This window comes from Bidens hawaiensis, unplaced genomic scaffold (genome assembly GCF_021521415.1).
Source record: "Bidens hawaiensis isolate Kalapana, Puna unplaced genomic scaffold, B.hawaiensis_p1.1 tig00052515_1, whole genome shotgun sequence".
Taxonomy (NCBI): Eukaryota; Viridiplantae; Streptophyta; class Magnoliopsida; order Asterales; family Asteraceae; genus Bidens; species Bidens hawaiensis.
In genome coordinates, this window is record NW_027499451.1 from 37,085 (window position 1) to 55,932 (window position 18,848).

An 18,848-nucleotide genomic window follows, 5' to 3' on the forward strand; every position below is an offset into this window, starting at 1 on the left:
TATGAGTGTGTGTGTGTATATATATATGGGGTGAAATATGTAGTGTTGGGGCTCACAATTGGTGGTTTGAAAAACCAAACTTGTAATTTGATTTTTAGTTTAAACCAAGCTCTCCAATGGTTACTTGGTTTTTAGGTTGGTTTGAACAACATAAAAACCATCCGAAGGAGATGAGATGGTCTTAGGTTAAACCAGCTAAGGCTCGGCTCATTGGAGCTGGTCATCCTTTTTAATTAATGAGACCCCAAATTTTTTGTTAAAAATATGAGAAGCACATACATATGTTGATCGAAATGTGTATATATATACTACTACCCACCCATAAACTAACTGTAACAAAGGCTGCAGCTTAAAATCAACAATGAGGATGACAAACAATCTACTACCTAACCTAAAGCATGAATATATATTAGCTTTAGCCACTTTCTGTTTCTGCCACCATCTTCTTGTCGTTTCTATTTCCTCATGACCTGGTAGCTCCCTGTAAACTAAACAGTCAGTCCTTTTATTTTTAAGCCATTAACTAACCTCGGATTAATTAATAATCCAACGGTCCACCTCAGGTCCTGGTTCGCTAAGGTGTTCCTGTAGTCTTTCACTTTCTGGCCACCGTATAGGACCTTGTAGAGTTCCAGCCAGAAAAAACTGACCCATATCTGAAATAAACCAAGCTAAATCAAAACAACGGTTTTGTTTTACATTTTTGTAAAAACTAAATTTACGGTTCAGTTTCGGTTTTGCATGCAATTAAAACTTGAACCAAATTTATTATTTTTCACTTTCTATCTGAATTTTAAGTAATTTATAAGAATTTAATAAATAGTACTGTAACCTTAGCTCAAATGTATAACTATCAAGTAATCGTTAGGCCCAAAAATTTTAAGTCTAAATGGTAAATCCAATAAACGAAGCTGAATGTTTTCAAAATTTTCTGTTTTTGGTTCAGTTTGACCCCACTCATGCACACCCTAACCAAAAATACTTTCTGTCCAATATTTTTTATAAAAAAGTACCTCTAATATTATTACAAAGTTATATTGTTTCGATCAACTATTCATTTAAAACGATTTTAAGTTATGCATTAAAATAGCTTTTGGTGACTTTTTGACCCGTTTGACGCATGCACAAGGTAAATGTGTAAACAACCAAGTGACTAAGAAACTAAGATGCCAAACACAGAAACATATTCACTTGGATTAGACAGATAAGCATTTGCTTCAGCGGTGTCTTCTCAAACAACCCTTCAAACTCTGACTGAGCCCAAGTCAAACAATGGTCAATGTTGTGTGGGAACGAATGCACAGTACACACTAGCGCCCGGGGGGGGGGGGGGATGATGCACCATAGTTCTCAATTCTCGGTCAAATGAGGAGTAACCATCTGTGTATTACACAGTGCACCTAAAGTCCCTGACTCCAAAGCTGTTTTTGAAAATACAAACACCTTTGGTCAATATAAAGCCGTGCTTTACATTATCAAGCGTGTTGACCACAACACTAAGATTCTCCCAAAAAAGTATCATCAAACAAGTTTTCAGTATCTGGGCTGGCACGGTTTTGAAGTGGTTCAATGTCAAAGTTCGGGTTTATTAGAAGGTGGCAGTAGTTGCTGCAATGGTCGACTTTGGTTGACCAAACTATATGCAAAGTCAAGTACTTGAAATAATTATCTGAAAATACTTGACATGATAACTAAAAATCAAAACATAAAAATATAATTAAAAAAACCCTTTAATGACCAAGCGTAAACAAGCTACTTAACGAACACAAATGAACAAACATAAATGAGTACATTACCAAACGTTCACGAACAAAATTGCACGAACGCGACCTGTGTTCATGTTCGTTCATTAATTAGTTGAACGTAAATCTTTGTCCATGTTCGTTTGTTTACTAAACGAACTTCCCACGAAGGGAACCTTCCAGAAAGTTTAGTTTAATGAGATATAACTAACCTGTAGTATTGGATAAGTTTTAACAATTTCCTGTCCAACAATACCATCAAACAAGGTTGCCATGGGGTTCAACACAGCCTGTGCTCTATTCACAAAGTTTCTAACAACATTCTGGACTACATGGTGTCAACATTTAGATCTTTCAGCATACTAGAAACCAAAGAATCCATTTTCTGAGCATCTGTTTTACATCCAGCAACAGGATATCTACCCAACTCTGATACAAACTTATCCAATGCTCGAAACAACATGTGCAAGAGGGTCAAACTTTAAGAAATCAGTCAATCACTAAGAAGAAATTCACCAGGATCTTTAAGTGCTTGTTCCGATGGCTTAGGACACAACACTTTTGTTTGCTTTAATTGAGTTACTTCTAATATTCTCTGTAATTTGTAGTATCTTCTTCAATGCTGAATGAATACGGTTTTGTTTTGCATTTATTACCTTTCTTGGTTTTACATCGTTTAGCTCTGACATGCTGTGAACTTCAGAGAATATAAATAGATCTCCATCTTGAAACTTGAGGGGTTCATCATCAACACATGTGACAAGTGAAGGGTTGTCATTGCTTATGGATGCAATGATGCCCGTGTGTGGGTCCTGTCCGTCTAAATCTGAAACGGTGTATTTAGGACCTAAGTCACAAAACAAGCTACCAAAGAGCCCACGTACTTCTGATTTTATAAAAGCGATTGGAGGCTCGTGAATGTGGCAAAAGTTGTCGAATTCGATTGCTTGCTCCAAACTAATACCCGTGAACACTACAGCCTGCATGTATTAATCAAGAAATGAACAAGTACATAATTATGGATTTATAATTTAACTTGGTGTGCATAGAGAATGTAAAATGTACAAAAATGAGAGCAAAGAAAATTATATTTTCATGTATGTTAGAATGTACAAAAACCAAGAACAAGTGAAAGATGAAAATCAAATAAAACTAAACTAATCAAACATGCCACTTTTGTGAAAGTCAGACAGTTGCTCTGTAGCTAATTCAGTTGTTATGGTAGAGATAACAACAGAATTGTTCAGTTCTTGCAGTTTGTTGAGGGAAGCAAGAGCTCTGTTTTTTTTCCAATATCATCCCGTGAAAACAAAATTGTTAGATAAATCCCACAACTCGACGGTTCCCTCATCATGCAATGTCACAGACTTAACACCAGCAAGAATAAGGTTCTTTGCTGCGGAGAACGCACATAAATTTATAAATACAATATGCTCAGGGCCGGCTCCGAAAAGACGAAAAATATTTTGGGCCAAAGACGAACTTATTTTTGGGCCTTAAGTAAAAGAAACATTTTGTTCGGTTTAAACAATTTAATTATAAATGGGCTTATTTGATTATGATTTAAGTTGTGTAAAAAACTTTTGTATAAAAATAAGTTTAAAATTGTCTAAAATAAGACTAGAACCCCACAACCTTTTGGTTAGATATCATACCCCTTTACCATTAGACCAAGCTAGTGGTTATGTAATTGTGTTGAAACATTGATTATACACATGTTTTTGATAAAAATACATATAATTTTTTTTTTTTGAAAAAAAAATTCGGGCCTAGCGGGGTGTCGCGCCCGTGGCCGTCGACTACCCTGCCATGCCTCAAAGACAGCCCTGAATATGCTACACCTAAAACATACAGGTAAAACTAATAGAAACATGTAAGAACATCAAATTCGAGATTACAAACCAAAAGTTCATCAGTTGATGAGGCCATGAAGCCAACAAACGAATCATATTAAGAGAATCATTGATACTTTAAAAACAATTTAATATCTTTAAGTAAAAAAGACTAGATTCACAGCCAATGTAAATGCAACAATCACGTGTATGAACAGTTTTAAATGAACGTTTAGTTATAATTGGGACTATTTTTTAACGGGTGGTCAAATCATGCAAATAAAAAGCTTACATGAAAAGGAAACGTGTCAAATCAGACAAATAAAAAGACATGAAAGAAAACGTGTCATATACATACATATTACAATGGAAGCACAATGTCATTCTTTCAACATTTATGTAATTATCGTATTCAATCAATTTCATAAAATGTACATCATAAATACATCAACATGCATAAACACACATATACGACTCAGTACACTCACCAATTCAGCACTGAGAAACAGACACCTCATAGTTTCCCGACCATAAACAGCAAGTTGTCGGCTATGAAGATCCTCATCAATATCAGCTTGTTTTGGGTTATTAATATTTTGTCCTCCCGTGATGCAGCGGTAAATGATAACGAAGATCGAATCACGTTGATTTTAAGAATACCTGTGATGAACTTTCAAAAACCCCCGGATCCCACCCAAAGGTCAAGGAAAATGAACAGAAAAATAATTATAGATAATATTCAAGTCTGCCTTTCCAGATTACATTAGCAACATATAAAAAGACTTTCTAATACGAAATGGGCCCAAAAAAGGCCATGGGCCAAACACAAACCCAAAAATAAAAACGAAAAACTGACGAAAAAACATAAAAAGGCCCATAATTTTATTTAGATGGCGCTTTTGGGCTTCGGACAAGGGCCAAACTGCAGGGTGTTTGCCACAATGTGCTCCTCGCCTCAAGCTTCGATTTGACTGGTAATGAGCTTGAAACGGAGCTTCGTGGGCCAAGTTATGCTCATTTTCGTGGGCCACCTTTGGAAGCACGATCATGGGCCTCCAAATATAACATGACACATTCTTCAATGCTTGGGCCTCCATCATCCCGTCCCATAGTTGTATTTGTGGTGGCTGATGAGATCAAGCTATCACTCTTAATCCTTTTGATCAAACATTCATCCACTACTACTTCCTCGCATCCAGCTAATCTCTTTTCAGGAAGCATAAAGTATGATTGTCAACTGTTTAAACCATTCTTAGTCAAATCTTAACAAACACACTCATGCAAAACCAAATCAATAATAGAAACATGTGAATAGAAGACAAAATTCACTCATGCATCAATATGCGTAACACATTAAACAATTTTTTATTTTCTTAATCAACGAAAAGTACCCAGTAAAGGTATACATACAAAAAGTATAATTAAGGAAGACATCACAACTTATTATGTTTTCTATACTCCTCCGCAAATTGGAGCATGAAGATCACAAATGCCCAACTTGTCGAGTAGAAACTTCAACTGTCTAGCACCAAGAGTTTTCGTGAACAAGTAAGAAATTTGTTCCTTGGTATTAATGTGTATCCTTCGAATCCACGCGTTCTCTAACGAAGTAGCAATCCATTTCAACATGCTTTGTGCACTCATGGAAAATTGGATTATTTGTGTCACACCCCGACCAAAGGCGACGGAACATGCCGGGGTGCAATGGATTGTTCAATAACACAAGACACTATTTAAGTGACAATATTAAACAACTCATTCATTTCATTTAATCATCAAAAGTAACACAACTTGTTCATATAAAATAACACAAAACACAAGAAATAAATTGTTCATTCTTCTAATAACCTAAACGTTCAAAATGAAATAGCGTCTTCCAACTCCTATCAACCAATAATCAAACCTGTAACAATGCATAAAATATATTTTGTCAACACGTATGCTGGTGAGAAATTTCACGGTTTTGAGTATATATAATATGAGGCAAAATCCACAACTCGTATATGAAACTATAAATAAAAGCAACAATTGCGGTATATAAATCATAAATAAATGAGGATCCTTTCTAATTGGTAACAACCAACATACTCGGATAATGAGGCCCTATTCTATTAGCACAAGGCTAAAGTAGTTAGGGGCGCGATCATACTTATTGAGGCTCAACAACAACAAAAAATAAACACTCGTGCACATAAAGCATATGAGACATATAACACACCATAGGGCAAATATTCAAAGTCTCATACACCCTAGAGTTTGTGGTTTGAGGATCTAGTATCTTAAATCATTCTTGTTTTGAATAGGTATGCATGTTACCCCCAAATTATAAAAATGAAAACGGGGGATGAAATGTATTCACATGAAATAAGTAACTTGAAGGATTAGTTTGCGATAAAACGGAAAGGTAAATTCAATGAGCAAGACCTAGATTAAGGGGTCTTGAGTTAGTAGATGGTCTTTAAAACTTTAAAGTAAAATAATATGACAAGTAAGATAAATAATTAAAGTTTGAGGGTTAAAGTGTAAATTCATAAGAAATTAAAGTAAAGGTTTTTGAAAAGTAAGTTTACTCGAAATCGGGTCTCGGTATTCTATTCATTAGTTTTACTTAACCTTTGTTAAGTAAGTATTTGGGTGTAATTGCGATATTGCTAGACCCTTTGTTAAATAGATACCAAAACAAAATTTTACAAGTGTTCGGATTTGTCGGTTCGAGTCTTGATAGTTGGTCAAGCCCGAAGCCGAGGTTCCAAAGTGATAAATGTTATGAGATAACTCAATGAAATCAAAAGAAACTTAACCAAGTGTGTAGTTCTATTAAGAAGAACCTCAACGTCCGTTAAGCAAGCGTTTGGATTTTTCGGTCCAAACTTGTTATAAGATCAAGTTGGATCCGACATACCAAGTATTTTGAGAAAACAATTAAAATTAGTTTATAATATACAACTACTGTGTCTTAAGCGAGTGAACTCGGTTTAGTTCGGTCCTTGACTCAGAATAAGACTGAGGATGGTTACTACATACCCAATACCATAGAACTTATTAGGATAAACTTAGAAATGACAATACAAGTCTTACATACAACATGTTAATAATAAAGTATTTAAACAAAATTTCGGTTTTGGTTCGGTCCTTGACTTGGAATGAAACCGAGGATGGTTAGCACATACCCAAATACCATTGAACTATTAAAATGATTCGGAAACCAAAATAACTAGAAACTAAACAATATTAATAAGCTTAAACAAATTAAAGTGTTAACAAGGAGTATAATAGTCATCCATGTAGCCTTGCCTTATAATAGCAAAACACCTAAACCGACCATGGCCGGAGAAGGGAAAGCTAAAGAAACAAGGGGAATATATTTTAAACAAACTATAATAACAATCTTTAATTAACAAGAATTAGTTAGAATCAAAGATTAGCTTTGGTTTGACCTTGAGAAGTCAAACTATCAAGAGTTTGAAAGATGAATCTTAGAACTTAGAGGGAGAGTGTTTGATGTGAATGTGCAACCAAAAATGGATGTATTTGCCTTTTTTATAGGGGAAAAAGTAAGGGTTATCCATAATGTCACTATCAATGGATTTGTATGCATTTTGATTGGTTTAGAGGGTCAAACAAGGTGCAATACAAACAAAAATGTGCTGGTGCAATCTGCAGGTGCAAGGAGCTGCTGCGCGACCATCCTAGCCCTCCTGGCCACGCAGCGTGGCGCCTAGGGGGTGGGTTTTGGTCTCCATCTTTGGTTATTTTCGAGTTTGGTCCCTGAAGTTTGTTTTAAATCGGTTTTAATAATAAAAAGGTGTTTTAAGGTACCGTAAAGGGTGTTTTCTTGATCCGGCAATTGCATAACATAAATGAAACATAAAACCCTATATTTTATTAATAACGAAGGATCCGAAAGAAAAAATGGGTCGGGTTTTCCAAGAGCTATCGAACCCATAAAACTCTATATTACCAAATAATTGTGTCAGGCCGGTCTGGGAGATATTCAAATGTTTCAAGAGCCATCGAACCCATAAAACTTCATTGAATGTTGATGACATAGCCTGATAATCAGCTTCTGGATACACCGGATTGGCTTTTTGATTTCCATGAAATCGGAGCCCCTCCAAGAAGCAAAACATAACTAGTTCGTGATTGTCTTGTATATTGGCACCCAAGCCAATCCGAATCGGTATAGCCAACGAGATTCACCCCACAACTCTTTGGAAGTAAACTACCTTTACTAGGAGTTCACTTCAAGTATCTAAGGACTCTTATAGCTGCTTCCATACGATTTTGTCGAGGATCAGCAAGGAATTGACTAAGAACATTGAGAGAATAAGTAATATTGGGTCTGATGGCTTGTAAATAGAGAAGTCGACCCACTAGTCGTCTATACTTTCCAGCATCCACACGCACTTCTTCATCATCCCTACCAAGTTTGGTATTTTGTTCCATAAGAAAAGCACTTGGTTTACAACCCAGCATACCACTATCTTTCAAGATGTCCATAACATACTTTCTTTAATTTGACTAAGGACAAGGCCATCTTTTGTTCGTGCTACTTCGATTCCTAAAAAATATTTCAGAACACTAAGGTCTTTGATACTGAATTTTCTATCAAGAAAACTCTTCTTTTTTTTTTCATATTTGATTGCAATAAAAAGGAATTTAGTAGATATACATAGATACGATTTAAATTATCTATTGCGATAAATACGCATTTATTTATATAAGGTCTTAGACATCACCATTGCATATGAAAGACAAACGAGTAATAAATTGCGTCGCTAGCTCTTTTCAAATTGAAAAACCAAGTCCTTTAAAAAAATTGAATTTTTGTGGTTCAATATTGCATCGAGATAGTTGGATGTTACAATAGTGTTCCACCTGGTGTTCATGGTTGTTTGCATCATGACATATACTTTTTAATTAAACAAAAATTATATTTATAATTTACTTTTAATTAAAAAATTATTAACTTTAAAACTTAAAAGTGTACACTAAAGAAACAATCGTTATTCGCCAGTGCCCTATGGCTATGTGTAGTGGAGGGACTACAAATTGGGGTAAATTGCAACACGTGACACCCAGTCAGCAAATTGTATATTTTTGTGGTGTAACGGTGTTGTAGCCCCTCACTGTCACGTCACCATTTTTTTTATTATATTCTTTTATTAATAAACTAAACAAATAAAAACCCATTAAATTAAATAATTAAATACAAATAAATTAAATTAAATAATTAAATAAAAATACATTAAAATTAAAAATAAATACAAAACGCATACATAACAAAAAAAAATCTCCATAATATTCGTGCAATTTTTCAACTCGTTGACGTTGCAATAATGCGGACGCTTCGTGTAACCCGTACGCTTTGAGGGATTCATAGTCTTTTTTTATTTGTCGCAGTTCCAACGTTTGGGAAAAATTTTCGTGGTATTTGTAGGTTTCTTTCATGCTAGTGGCGAGTTCCACAGTATGGGTTTCAAAACGATCGAACACCTCGTTTAGATGTTCAACTTATTCACTGGCCGCCGTATTGAATCGTGATGACGACGAACCCTCCCCTTTGTTTGTATTCTTTTTTCTTGCTCTCCCACGGGGTCGAGCCAACTCATGTACTTCATCGACGACGTCGTGGTCGTCTAAATTAATCGTCTCGTATTCGTTAACGAGGTTGAAGTTACGAGCATCGGAGGGTGTGTTTAGTGTGCTCGGATTTGTCGAAGACAATGTCCTCGACTTTTTATTGAAGTTTAGGATGATGCGCCGGCTCATTGAGCGACCAGAATGGTGGGTGCCCCATTCTATTTCGGGCATACCCTGAGTTTTTCCGAACAACTTAAATGCTTAAACGCTTTCCCGATCCACCCTTTGGTTTGCCCTTGAGTTCGAAGTTCGCTTAACTCTTTAGATTGGATATCGGCGTCATTTTGCCCGCTACGCCAACCACAATCACGCAAGTAGTTGTATATCCAGTCAAATTTTTGGCATGCGGAATTAACGACCTTTATGGGCTTGAACCGCTTCTTTACCCCAGTAGTCTTCCAGTTCACCCGTTACCACGAGCCAAGCTTCAAATACTTTCCTCCAAAATATTCTGATGGCTTGAAAGTTAGCTACAAATTAAAATTATTTTCACAATTAATATAAATTTTTAATAAACACTAAATAAAGTTATATAAATACTTAATATTAAAAAACTTACAAACGTCGGGATCCTTCGAAATGATGATCCAAGCTTTTGTGAGGGCTATTTCCTCATCCTCGATCCATTGCTTATATGGATCACACTGCACCATCGGCTCCCCGGTTGTTTTTTTTGTGTTTATGAGTTGGCTTTTGTCTTGAACCGGAGGCCCAAGTCGTTTGAGTCTCCGGCACCGGCTCCGGCTGGCTAGACCCGAACGCCGACATGAGGTTTTGGGGCCTAAGAAAGTTGGCATACATGTTTAAGTTCGGTTCGGGAAAAGGAAACAGATAGTTTAGGTTCGGTTGGTTTGGGAACCATTGCATGTTTACACTCGGTTGGTTCGGTTGGTTTTGCGAACCATGGAAATGAGAGAATGGTTGGTTCGGTTATTTCCAGGATTCATTTTTGTATGTTTTTTTTGAAAAATTTGGTTAATGGTTTGTATGAAATGGATATTAGGTTGGAGGAGAAGAGGTATATGCATATATATATATATATATATATTGTTTTAATTAAATTTTTTTTTTAAACTTAATGACCGTTCAACTGCCATCTTGATTATAATAATAATTAGGGGTGTGCATGGTCGGTATGAGGCGGTTTTGAGATAAATCCATAACCATAACCGATATGTAGGTTAATGGATAACCATAACCATAACCGACCCGCTATGGCGGTTGTGGTTAATCGGTTTTGTAGGTTATGGTAAGTTGGTTATGGGTCGGTTAGCCGTAAAAAAATGTAGTTGAGCTTAAAAGTTTGGTAGCAATTATTACAAAAAACAACATGACATAATCTACAAAGTATATAATCGTTAATACTAAAATTCAACTTAATTTGATAGCAAAGGTTGAATCAAAAACATCAAAATGATATAATCCAATAATATGCTTGGTGGAAGTTAATCCCAAACATATTGTTGGTTACATAAATGGGTCGGTTCGGTTATGGCGGTTTTTGAATTATCTTTAACCAAAATCGACACGTATTTGACGGTTTTTAAAATTTCATTAAACCGACACACCGGTTATGTTGGTTATCAGTTAAAATCGATTTGGTAATTTCGGTTATTGTTCGGTTAAACGTTTATGGCGATTAAGTTGCTCAACCCTAATAATAATAAAAGTGGGCGAGTAATATTCACCCCCCCTTATCACCCCTATTGTCGTCGGGGGGGGGGGGGGGGTGTTCCTATCCAAAATCGCCCCTCCTCACCCCAAGTTCTCGCCCATTACACATTGCCTAAGAGACATGGTGTTTTGTATTTGCTAATTTTGGGTTTTAATGTCTTTTTGCATGTTTTCAAATTTAATCTCAATCACATTAACAAGTAGGGACCGATATCATACAAAATCATATTTCATACTAAACGTGCGAATCAAATAAAATGAGTAAATAACTAGAAATCTCCATTTTATCCGTAAACCCCAAATTCGTTGACACAGAACCATCAAACCCCCCCCCCCCCCCAAACAAATTCTTTCCACACCTAAACAATTCTATGAACCTATATATAATTCTCTCAAAACTATCTACAATAATTGATCAATTTCACTTCCATCAAACTCTAAATCAACAATTTCAACAGATTAACATATTTGGAACATCGATTATCAACAAAGTTAGCTTAAAACGAACTGATGTTGTCGATGTGAACGAATTGAAGCATTAACAATCAAATTAACAATGAATCTCTGACTAATCATGACTCAATCATCAATTTGAAGAAACCGATTTATGTAATCATTAATTATTAAGATGTAAAAGCCCCAATTTTGGATACAGTAGTAGACGTGGAAGTTGGTTGCATTTGTTTATGCTAAACAAGATGGAGTAAAAATTTATGGTTACAATATTACTCTACTCATATAAATAATTATCCTACTTGTAAAATAATATTAAACTAGTTGAAATTGAAATTACACTAGTTGGAATTAAAAATTATTCTGCTTGAAATTTAAAATTACTCTACTTGTAGTTTTATATCACACTACTTGTAATATAAAATTACACAACTTGAAATTAAAAATTACTCTACGTGAAATTTAACTTACTCTACTTGTATAAATTACTCTACTTGTAAAATAAAATTACACTAGATGTAATTGAAAATTACTCTATGAGAAATTAAAAAAATACTCTAATTGTAATTTAAAATTACACTGCTTGTAATATAAAATTACACAACTTGAGATTGAAAATTACTCTACGTGAAATTTAACTTGTAATATCAATTCACACTACTTTTTTTCAACTAGAGTAATTATTATGTAAGTAGTGTAATTATCGAATCTGCTTCTTCTTCCTCTGCTTCAAAATCATGTTAGTTCAAAAATCACACTATAACTAAAACCTTGATAGGCAAATCGCACAACACTCTGTAACAAACAGTTCGAACATGGACGTTTACTTCATTAATCGTAACAACAGTCCAACGAAATTGAACTTTACAATTCAACAGTCATTAATCATTGTTTTACACATTCAACTAAAATATACATAAACATGTGGCACCCTTCACCGATAACATGTTGAGAACATTTTCAAATACATACAAGACTAAGAAAACAATATGTTTGAAATATTACACTACTTACATTTGCTATTGTAATATAATTACTCTACTTATATAACTTTATTACTCTACTTTATTATTAAATTACTCTACTTGAAATTTGATTATAGCTTAATTACATATTCAAAGTAGTTACATATCTTCTCTTCAACCATCGCAGAATCTTAATTGCATATATTTAATTGAATAACGATGTTTGTACGACACAATTTGTTCAAATTATTTTGCACACGCTGCTACTTACAATGATCCATTAACCGCACCCTCTTCTTTCCATGAATTATCGGCAGTGATGTTTTATTCCTCTATGAATCGTTTATAGTAGTCAAAATTAAGAGCTATCTGTCACACCCCGAATAAGGGCCTAGAAGTGTGACCAATAGTTGGTACCTGTTTTGTAAATATATCATAATATATGGATTAATTTTAGCGGAAGACTTAAGGTTGATTAAAATATTAATTTACATTGAAAATTTACTTGGAAATTATATACCCAAGTATTCGTTTACAATATGCATGTTTATATTACAAGGATTTTAATATCAATAACTGAGTCAACTTGTTACGCGCTTCTAACTCCACGACGACTCCAATCCTTGCTACTTCTTATAAGTACCTAATTACCTACATTGGGTGGATAAATACGTAAGCTATGTGCTGGTGAACACGTATGACTCCAAAAATAATTAAATAATAGTTACAATACAAATATAGTTTTCTGTACAAGCTCAGCAGAAGTATTTCTACTTCCGGGATTTGTACAACTACTCTACACACACAAAAGTATTCCCAGAGCCACGTAGCCCCTAATGGAGAACTAGTTATGACTATTAGCCCGCGACCACGTAGCCTTTGACTATTTAGGCTGAACAATTATGTATGGATCCAGACACATGTGTAATCGGTATGAGTTGCTTTTATTTTCTATTTTGTATGACAATGTTTTAGAGATCACGTAATCTCATGTAAACGTTGACTGGCTCTTTAAGATAAACAACCCGTTCATCTATAGAGTATAAATATGTTTGATTGTTTGTAAAGGTTTAACGTATTCACCAGTACCGTCGGTGTGCTTTTGAAAACCTTGATTGGGTGAATGAGAAAGATATTAACCAATGCATAAATAGGTTTGTATAAATAATTAAATTATGTTTCTTAATTAAGCTATTACCCTTAAGCTTAACCTTGATAAAGCTTACAACTTTGTTTGTGAATGAAAACACTTTGTTTTATGTGACGTTTGATATAACATGCTTTGGCTTAATAGGTTCTAACACGTTGGTGAGTTTCTCCAGGTAAGTAAACGGGTCCTGCAGTTGATTGAGATATATACAAATTATTTTTCCTTAGGCAAGAAACTCACTACTTGTGATGTCTCCCTTACAGTTTATAACATGCCCGTCAAAATATATATCTTTTGTTAGCATTACTTCATTAAGAAGTAACGGTTATGAAAACTCGTTGCGAATGTTTTAAAATACTTTCAAGGTTAAAGGCCATAGCCTCGATTAACGACTAAGCTATAACTTGAATAACTTAAACATAACTCCTACTGTAAGGCCCCGAACCTGGTAGCTCTACTTTAGCGTCGGATTTACTCAGAAACACAGTTCTTACGAATCAGAGTTAATTAAAATTTTCGCGGAAACGTTAACTTAAATCCTTCGTTACAAAACATTAAATATTTTCTTTGATACCATAACACAAAACATTATATTTAAAATAACATTTCTTCCATCTTCAGATGCCAGCCGTTCAATCCATGCCATGTGCCATCCTCATGTTAGCTCTTTAGTCAGATCACCTCCGTGCATACTAAAAGTCAGCTACGCTGAGTGAGTTCTAGTTAATCAGGCAACATACAATTCTTTCTCATACATTTCTACACGTATCCGAAGACACGTATTAATATTGTAACCTTGTATAAGCATCCATAAGAGGAACGCCACATAACATCTAACAAAAGGAACTATTACTTTTACTATGCTATCCATTAAAGTAACACCATGCTTTCCATTTGAGGAACACTAAGCTTTCCATTTGAGGAACACTAGGCTTTCCATTAGAGGAACACTATGCTTTCCATTTGAAGAACCCCATGCTTTCCATTAGAGGAACGCTATGCTTTCCATTAGAGGAACACTATGCTTTCCATTTGAGGAACACTATGCTTTCCATTTGATGAACACTATGCTTTCCATTTGAGGAACACTATGCTTTCCATTAGAGGAACACTATATATATTATCCGTAGAGGGAACTCTGTACATAATTTATTATTTAATATCCATATAAGGAGACAATCACTATTCTTGGCAATACGTGCAATATCCGAAGATCGTTCACGTACCATCATCATAACATACATACATCACTTATATATCACATATATATATAGTCATATCTTTGACTATCACCTGGAAACGCATCCAATATCCGAAGATCATTCATGTGCTATCATCATAACACACATACATCATTTATATATCATTTATACACATCAATCATGCCTTTAACTATCACTTGACGTTAAATGCAATATCCGAAGATCGTTCATGCATCGTCAAACAATCATTATACATAAATCATACAAGGCATACACTTACCACTTAAGGTAAGTGTATTAACTATCACATCGAGTATGCACACAGCCCCGAAAACATAACAAGGAAGTGGGGCTACAAACTCACCTGAACTCGGCTTCTTCTTCCGTTAATGGTTATTCCCTCTTGAGCTGTGCGTGACTAGCTGTTTAATAATTGCAATATCAAATACTACTCTAGCCATTCTCATTGCTACTTAATTAGTCTTACGCGTCTAAACCAGTTTTACTTCATTGAATCATTACCCGGTTAGTTAATCGTTACTCGTTAACCTTTAAAGGTATCTTTCATAAATTGCCAATGTCCAAGGGCTAATACGTAATTACATCATTCTTTTCTAAGTCCAGGGACTGTTCTGTCATTTCGCTAAACTTCTAGTTCGTTACTTGGTTCTTAACGAACTGGGTTCATAACGAATGACCCATTCGTTACTTTATAACGAATTGACCATTATAGCGAACTTGTCTTGTAACGAACTGGACATTGTAATGAACTGGACCTTATAACAAACTGGACCTTATAACGAACTGGTCCTTATAATGAACTGGACCTTATAACGAACTGGTCTTTTGATGAATGACCCTTCAGTAGCGAATTGAACTTTCTAATTCGTTATCTCTTTCTTAACGAACTTGGATACAAACTAAGGCTAGTTCGTTAAGCTTCCATTAACGAATTACTTGACGAATTACCTCTAATTCGTTAGCTCCCCATTAACGAATTACCTCTAATTAGTTCACTCCCGTTAACGAATTAGGGTTAGGTCCGAGAATGTCAGAAACATTCTCTGACATTCCCTTACCTCGTACACATATTCTCCGGCGCTAGGGCTGAGCACGGTTTGGTTTTTTAGGTGAAACCGAAACCGAAACCGAAAATTCGGTTTTTTCATATATAAAAACCGTTCGGTTTCGGTTTTTCGGTTTCGGTTCGGTTATATTCGGTTTTTTTTTCTTGTCTTGTTTTTTTCGTTCTATTAATTGTTTTATGCAAGTAGTTTCTATGTACAAAAATTGATATTAACATTTACTATTCCTTTCACAAACTCCAATTTCTCTTACAAATCTATTGAACCAACAAACTCCTAATTTGTTTCGGTTGTTGTCGCATATGGCTTAGTATAAATATATTTTACCATCATTTAAATTATTTATTTTAATATACCAAGTTAATCGGTTCGGTTTGGTTTTTTTCGGTATTTTTGAAATGGGTAACCGAACCGAAACCGAAACCGAAATTTCGGTTTTCCAAAAAACCAAAAAAAAACGTCGGTTAATGCTTCGCTTCGGTTTTTTCGGTTAATTCGGTTTCGGTTCGGTATTTTCGGTTTTCTGCTCACCCCTATCCGGCCCTGCCGTTGTCAGAATAACGGGGTCTCGCCGGAAAAGCGAGATCTCACCGGAAAAGCGAGATCTCGCTTGTTTCACTACCGTTTTCACCGTTTTTCGTCCCGTTCGGTCCAGATCTGAGCTAGGATGATCCATAAGCTCATCTTAGGTTCGGTTTATACCCGATTCCACCCAGATATCGTGACTTCAACGGTTTAACAGTGTCGGCTCGTCGTTTCGTGGCTAAATCTAATGGGCGTTGGATCTCTACAATATCATACTATCATTACCTCGGGTTGATGCTCGGTTTCTTCTTCTATTCCGGCTAGAGAGAGAAAGTAGGATGAAAGAGAGCTGAGTGTGTGTTTTGGGTGGTGTATGGAATGGAAATGAAAGGATTAATGGATGGATTATGGCTTATATATTTTGGGTCATGGGCTTAAGCCCATGGTCCATCTTCCCCTCTTTCTAATCCAAGTCCATTTCCATATTACTTAACCCAACACAAGCCCGACTCGTAATAACTCATACTTTATTTTATTATTTCTCCACTTAACCGAGTAAACTTTCCCACCAATAAATAAATAATATAATTAGTATTACTTTTAGAAATTTTGGGATGTTACAAGTCTTCCTCCCTTAAAGAGGTTTCGTCCCCGAAACCTAACTTATTCCTTGTAAAAGGAACACTTCCTATCTTTACACGCTTTATTGAATCGCCTCCGCTTTATGGGTTATCCTTCTTACTCCTGACTTTGCAGTCACCGAGTGGTGGTCTTGTGTTTTAGCTATTAAGGTAGCTTGTCCATGAGGCCCTCGATGCACCAAGTCTCGTCTCGTCCTTCCAAGGAACCTTGTTTATATAATCACGCTAAACGCCTAATGCGACGCTTTATCACCACACAACTATTTATCATAACCAACATGCATCGAAACAATTCATATCATAATTAACAAACACCGGTCAAAACCTCAATATAAAATAACACGCATTGAGTCATTAATAGGTCAAACATAAATAAACTTATTGCTAGTACACAGCCTTCTTGAACGGTCGTTTCTAAGCAACAAGAGGAAACTGTTAATCCTCAAGCATCCTTCCCTGCTTCACGTCCTTCCTTCGGCTTCTTGCAATCCCTTGCTAGATGTCCACACCCTCCACAGTTGTGACACCTATTGTAATAAACAAAAAAAATTAATTAAAATTAACAAAAAAATAATAAAGTTAAAACAAATTATGTGGTTTACAAAACAAAATGATAATAATAATTATAATAATATTAAAATAATAATTATAATAATAATAATAGAAATACAAATTTATCAAATTTAACATGCAATTAAATACAAGAATGATATATTATGATAAATAGAAAGTTGGTAAAAGAAATATGCAAACATAGAGATAAGATTTCTATCTGAAATTAGGATTTATAGTAAAGGACTAAAGGCAATATCAACTCAAAATTTTTATATACATGTGGCTACTATTTAGACTTATCATCTATGTGTTCATATCTTCACTACTAAGCATTGAAACCTTGAATATGCACACCCTCACACACACTCCGACGTAAGTTTACACCTTTTGATACTAAATTCCGGTAACTGTTCACGCTTCCGACGAACCAAAACGAACTCACCCACATAACACATAACAATTAAGTACATGTAGTACTTATCTCCATGGTGTGTGACATACTTGTGATGTTTAAATATTCGAAAGCATCATACAGAAATCAAGGCAAGTTTCCGACGAACCGGTATAAAAGCGAGAAGTAAAACAATGCATGTGTTCTGTATCTGCACTCCATAGCTAATCCCCACCACATACGAATCACCGCGCAACATCACAATGGAACCGGCGTTAACCGTAAAACATTTTTTTATCACTATCGCTGTTAAACTTAAACGTAAGGTAACACCACTTTAATAACTACCTTCACCTTATTAGTAACTTTCGGTCACATCGCCACCTCTCGTAGAACTCAAAACTGTTTTCCGGCCACCTGCTCGTTTTCTGGAAAAGTGTAAGAAGAAGATGAAGTTATAGCAAGGTTATAACTTATTATCCCTAATGCCCTCATATATAATCATTAGCTATTATAAACCACCTTAATTAGTAAATCATCTATCACTATATGGTTAAAACTTATAAAAAAAATACATACTTTTGTAATATTAGTTTATTTTCATAAGTTATGAACCATGTTTTTATAAAATAATAATTAGATGAAAGAAAATAATAATAGTTAGAAAAGTAAATAGTAAAATTTCGTAAACTTATATATTGTTCACTTTTAATAAATAATAATATGTAAATTTTATGCACGAGAATATGTAAGATGAATTAAATTTTGCCATCTTTGTTTATAAATAACTTTGGAAAATTGGATTTAAATAATCCACCTTTAATGGATTGGCCAATAATAATTCCACCTCCGGTATTTCCTTCTGGCAGTCCCACCTTTTCAAGGTTTTTTGTTTTATGATCCCCCGTTAAAAATAATTAACGGGGTTAAGTTTTAGCTGATGTGGCTGGTGACTTGGCATTTTTATTTTCCTACATGGCTTTTACCTAT

The 18,848-nt window shown here is 35.0% G+C and overlaps 1 pseudogene; it reads right to left on the reverse strand.

The window, feature by feature from the left end:
* Nucleotides 1–1,496: 1,496 nt before the first annotated feature.
* LOC143599698 (ubiquitin-activating enzyme E1 2-like) lies at nt 1,497–4,795 on the reverse strand (annotated as a pseudogene).
* Nucleotides 4,796–18,848: the final 14,053 nt, after the last annotated feature.